The sequence below is a fragment of the Pinus tabuliformis genome, chromosome 4_1 (assembly GCF_031772625.1).
Source record: "Pinus tabuliformis cultivar Carrire ecotype Pingquan chromosome 4_1, CPIR1, whole genome shotgun sequence".
In the NCBI taxonomy this organism is placed as follows: domain Eukaryota; kingdom Viridiplantae; phylum Streptophyta; class Pinopsida; order Pinales; family Pinaceae; genus Pinus; species Pinus tabuliformis.
In genome coordinates this window covers 950,169,658-950,175,926 of record NC_142303.1, presented here as the reverse complement: position 1 = coordinate 950,175,926, position 6,269 = coordinate 950,169,658, and the positions used below count along the sequence as shown (strand labels likewise).

Here is a 6,269-nt window from a genome sequence, read left to right as displayed (position 1 = left end):
AGTGTAACCCCTTATTGTTATTAGTATAACCCACTTATTATATTGATGTACCCATGTAGTGCCCATATTGTTACTATTGTGCCCCATAGAAGCCCACTATTGTTATTATTGTGCCCTTACATTATTATTGTTATGTCGGCTCTGATTATGTTATAACCCCTTAGACTCCTATATATAGAAAGGAGGTCTTTTCATTTGTATCATCCAAGAATTGTTCATTTATGTAATGTAAAGGAGGTTTCCCCCTCGAAGAGGCTGAATTCTAAGGCGTGGATCTCTCTTTTCTATCTTTTTGTGAGCTGGTTTCATAACATTTGGTATCAGAGCTTTGGATTCTAGGGTTTCGCTGCTCCAAAGAGGTCATCGTGGAATTTTCGCTATAACTTTTTTTTCTGTGACGTTTCAGAAGTCACAAAAAAACCCATTTGATAAGAAATCGTGTTGAACCTTGGGTCCGAATTTCAGAGCTTTTCGCGCAATATTTGCGGAGATATGATCTGAGGAAGTTGGTCTTTTTGCAGACTCCTGAATTACATTCAAAACAGGTAACCTGGGGAAAATCATCATAACTTTCTCTCTGGGGATCGGATTGAAATTTCGTAAGAAGGTACAAAAAGAGGACGGACTATAGTTTCTTGTATATCTTTTTCAGAACCAAATATCGAAAATTGTACACGTGGCACTTCATACAACTTTGCTCTTCTGGAAAGGTCTATAATCAGGTCATCTTGGGAGATTGTGGATAACTCTTTCTTAGAGAATCCAATTTGGATCAGACTGGTGGAATTGGAAAGAGGACACAGAGGGCTACTATAGTTCAAAATTTCAGAACTTAAAGATCTAAAAGTACAGAATTACAGTCGTTTCAAGGTCGAGCTCCTAAAATCAAGAAAAAGCAAGATGAGGAAGTTTGATGGCAAGGATCCGGTAAATTGGATACTTCAGATGGAGCAATATTTTGATCTACATGGTGTACAACTGTTACAAAAGGTATGTATTGCATCTTCATATTTAGAACCAAATCAATTTTTATGGTATGAAGGGCTTTGTTCTCGTAAAAAACTTGTTACGTGGTCAATTTTCACGGAGGAAATGATAGCACATTATGAGGATACAAAGAGCAACACCTTCTTTAGAGCAACACCACAACAATTGGAAAGAGTAAAAGGGCTTTGTGACATAATGGAAAGCAAAATTATGGAATCCAAGAAGCATGCCGCTCACAACTATAAAGATGGAAGTGTTGTTTCTCCCAGCCTTCCACAACCTACAAGGGTTACACCACAACAATTGGAAGAAAAAAAGAGAAAAAGGGCTTTGTTACAATTGTGATAGCAAATGCACTAAAGGTCACAGGTGTGCTGAGAAGAAATTATTTTACATAGAATATGAAGAGGAGGAAGAAAAGGATCAAGAAACATCAAAAGAAGAGGATATACGTCAGGACACCACCCCAGAGAAAGAAGAAATGAATCAGACCATATCTTGTAAAGCATTGGCAAGAATTACCACTCCTCAAACTCCCAAGATAGAAGGACATATCAAGAAGAAAGAGGTGCAAGAAGTGAAAGATCACATCGAGAAAGAAGAAATGAATCCAACCATATCTTGTAATTCAATGGACGAAATTACCACTCCTCAAACTATCAAGATAGAAGGACACATCAAGAAGAAAAATGTTAAAGAAGTGAAAGATCACATCGAGCATCAAGAAATGAATCTGACCATATCTTGTAAAGGACTGGAAGAAATTACCACTCCTCAAAAGATAGAAGGACATATCAAGAAGAAAAAGGTTCAAGCAGAGAAAGATCACATTGAGCATCAACAACAAGTTCTCCAACTTTTAAAGGATAATGCCACTTCGGTGCAAAATCAAACGAAACAACAGGTAGATCAACATCATAGTGAAAAATGTTTTGATGTAGGTGATTGGGTATTTTTACTGCTACATCTCAGGCAAGCTATTTATGAGAAGGAAATGTTGGCAATACTACATGCACTTAAAAAATGGCGACCTTACCGAATGGGAAGACTCTTCAAGGATGAGGATGTGGAAGCATTGTTTTGTGCTATTTATATTATCCAAGCAGATTGAATAAACAAAGCAAGGGATGAATGGAAGAAGGACGAAGAAGTATGGCCACTTATTCAAAAGTTGCAAAAGATCCCAATTCAAGCAATATTGCCAGAAATTGAAGAGGAAGGAAAAATCATATTGGAACCTGGAGTAGTCACAGAAACAAGAACCCGACAGCTACGAAATCGATCAATTTCAGAGTATTTCATCAAGTGGAAGAACTTACCCGCTGAATATTCCACATGGGAGGACAAGAATTTTATACAGAAGCATCAAGAACTACTCAAGCGTTGAGGACAACACTTTTTGAAGGAGAGGGGCATGTTAGGCCCCTATACTACTAGTGTAACCCCTTATTGTTATTAGTATAACCCACTTATTATATTGATGTACCCATGTAGTGCCCATATTGTTACTATTGTGCCCCATAGAAACCCACTATTGTTATTATTGTGCCCTTACATTATTATTGTTATGTCGGCTCTGATTATGTTATAACCCCTTAGACTCCTATATATAGAAAGGAGGTCTTTTCATTTGTATCATCCAAGAATTGTTAATTTATGTAATGTAAAGGAGGTTGCCCCCTCGAAGAGGCTGAATTCTAAGGCGTGGATCTCTCTTTTCTATCTTTTTGTGAGCTGGTTTCATAACACAACTCCAAGTTAAGCATGGTCTAAATCACACATCTGATCCATATTGAGCTATATAATGCCCCTCTTGGCACAAAAGTAAAAAGTATAATCTAAATTAATTTTATGATATATATATATATATATATATATATTTTTTTTTTTTAATTTTAATAAAATGTAAGATAAGAGAAATGTTTTTATGTTTTATTATGAATTGATGTTTATTAAAGGAGGATTAGCTCAATTGGTCGAATTCTTGTTGCTAAAGCATCTTGAGGTCATGGAATTAATTCTCCTCAAAGCCCTTGATGTTAGGCTTTTAAACCAACACTATATGATCATTTTGAGTCAAAGTACTCTAACTTTCCTCCAAAAAAAAATAATAAAAATTTAAATTTAAAAAAAAAAACAATAAATCATAGCCACCTTGAATAAAGTGATATTACATAAGTTGATTGAAATGACTGACTTGGTATTATATTGAATATAACATTTAATACTTAATCTATTTAATTTAGTCAGACAAACCATAAGCGCGTACTTGTGAGTCATCATCCGGACGCGTTTGACAATGAGATGTTGCATGTATTCATCCATCAATGCACATTGGGATGATCGACACGGCTTTTGGGCGCCTGCAGGGACATTTGCCTATTGGAGTAGTCTAGCTAGGTGGAGGAATTGCACGGATTCCGTTCCCGCTCGGAAAATATTTCGGTTTCGGCTGAGATTCCTCCAACCCCTCCGACGCGCTCCATTTCTGATTTGACTGTCACAATCCGTCAGAATCAAAATCTTTCGAATCTGATTGGTCACTTCCTCTGTCTAGCCAGGCGACCCTACTCCGCTCGTTAATGCAATGAAGGTGGCGGGTGGGCGACTTGAATTCCAAACCAGACACAAAACCAGGCCGCGCCAGAACTCCTCGACCTCCCACAGTCCCAGAGCTCCTTGACCTCCTACCTCCCTGCTTCTCAAAAACTTTCTGACCTCCCTGCGCAGAGCTTGAACTGTAAGTATGCAACAGAATTGACCGCGTCATTGTCTTTCAAATTTAATCGTTTGAATTCTGAGTCTCTATATCTAGACGTGCCCAACCACTAGGAGGGCACAGAACAAATGTTTTTAAAATCATCGTAGGTACCTGCAAAAGAAAAATGTAAGAGGAGAGATGGCCCACACAAATATTACTGGAAGACCCACCATGGCTCCTTCACTGTTTCAATATCTTCTGGGTAAGTAGGGTTCTGTTGCATCTGTTCGTTTTCTGAAAACTTTTTTTTTTTTGAATCTCGCCATTGCATTATTTGTTTAAAATGCTCAAATAGGTTTATGGGCGAAATCACAGGTCAGTGCGTGTATTGCAGTGTGAAAATCCTCTGCATCAGTAGTTTTTCCTTTGCATTGACTGATCTAGGTTTCTTTTCATTGGTTTCAAGCTTCAATTTTGATGGGTTTTATGTGGGTTTCTAATTTTAAGTATTTTTGTTGCTGAAATCAAGTATTGGCTCAAAAAAGGTTCATCGAAGGAGGAGAGAGCAATAAAATTTATATATCCGAGGACTGGTTTTTAGGAGGTTGACATTGCTGGGTTATGGTCAAATTCCTGATAGGCATTTGTGAAAAAAAAACTTTTGCAATGGCTGACACCATGGATATCGATGATGATTCTTTGAGGGGGATTATGGATGTGTTTCCCTGATGCAGTAGTGCAGCACATGCTCTCATTTGTCAAGAATGCCAGAGATGTGGCCATGTGTTGTTGTGTTAGTAAAAAATGGAGAGAGGCAATGAGAAACATTCGCAGCCTTTATTTTTCGAGAAGTGTTTGTGATGAGGGATTGACTGAGTTAGATGTTGTTGTAAGCCGCATGGTATTTTCAACATCTGCATTGGAAGGGCTAATTGTTTATTGCCATTTTTCTGGGAATAGCTTACGAGCTTGGTTGTCACACACATGCAATTCATTGAAGCACTTGGAACTTCGACTAGATAATCTTGTAGTAAAAGTTCCTGTACCTAATTTTCCCACTAAGCTTGATTACATTTGTTCCTTGCCTCATCTTGAAAGCCTCAAGTTACGGGGTGTTCATCTATCACAAGCACCAAATTGGAGCCCTTTCATGAGCCTTCATACATTGGAAGTTGTTGGTATTCATACACGTGATTTTTCTTTATCCAGCATCATTCATGCATGTCTGATGCTAAAGTGTTTGGCTTTGCTAGGCTGTGATGGTGTCAAAGTGGTGATCATTGATTTGCAGCTTCTAGAGTAGTGCAGATTGGATTTTTTAGGTATAGGTGATTTCTCTGTCAACATAATTGCTCCCAAACTTCAATCCTTTGAAGCATAAGGAGCTTCTTGGATTCGTATAAGGGGAATTCACTCCCTGAGGCGGCGGCTTTCAATAGCAAATAATGCAGGTTTACAGATTATGTTTTAAGATTCTCTTACATATTTGCTTTCGGTTCTTCTGTTTCATTTTGTTTTCTTTTAAATGCATATTTTTATTCTAATTTCTCACTTATTTTGTTTTTGTAATATTTCAAATTGTTTTATTTCCCAGACAAAGTAAATAAGGTTGAAGTATTTAGAGTATCTATCCATTCAGGGAGTGCAGTGGTGTTGGGATGCTATAAACACAGTTTTGCAATCTGCAACTGATGTGAAGCATTTGGTAATGAAAATTGAGTTTAGCGGAGATGCAGAAAGACTGCAACCCTTTCCTAAGATGGACTTTGTTGATTTTTTCAATAGCCATCCAAGATTAACCAATTTTGAAGTACATGGTGCCATGTTTGTTGCGCTGTCACAAAGAAACAACTTGGCACAAGTAAGCTTGTTCATCTCTAAATTATAACATATTGTTTGGGATGTTGGTTGCTATCTTTGCATTTTATTTTTTGGTTAGTGTTTTTGTTGGAAAAATGGAAAGCTCAATGAAAGATTTGTATTAATTTTTTCTTCTAAAGTTGTATTTTTTATCTTGCAGTTGGACTCCTTGTTCACCATACCTTGCCTGGAAAAGATTTTGATTACAGTGAGGTCACCTTTGAATGTTGAACAGAAAATGATGACATTAATGTCCTTAGTCAAATACAACCCAAAACTAAAAGAATTGATTATACGAATTTCCCAAATGAAGAACTGCTAAGAAACTGCAGACAAATTCTTTGAGCAGGTTATGAGGTTCAAGCTTAGGAATCAGGTTGTCACAATTGAGTAAATCAATTCAGGGTTTCGATGCTTGATGCTTTTGGCTTACCTCTTATGGGAGGTTCTGGAAGAAACACAATCCTATGGTTTAAAGAGTTATGATTTTTGTACTTGGGGCATAAGAGATTAAGATGTCTACCCTCTTTTTGGGAAATACAGCTGATGTGCTCTATTATGTAAATCTCAAATTGGCAATTATTTAAGAATCAGACTTGAGTTGTATCGTATTTATTTTTATTTTCGAAGTAGAGTTAATGTGCTCTTATAATTATCGGCTTGATTTTCATATTTGAGTTTGAGATGGATATGGTAATATAAAAGATGTTATACATTTTGG

General features: G+C 37.0%; 1 pseudogene; it reads left to right on the top strand.

Moving 5' to 3' along the window:
- The first annotated feature begins 4,354 nt into the window (after positions 1-4,354).
- LOC149179283 (F-box protein At1g10780-like) lies at positions 4,355-6,056 on the top strand (annotated as a pseudogene).
- The last annotated feature ends 213 nt before the right edge of the window (positions 6,057-6,269 follow it).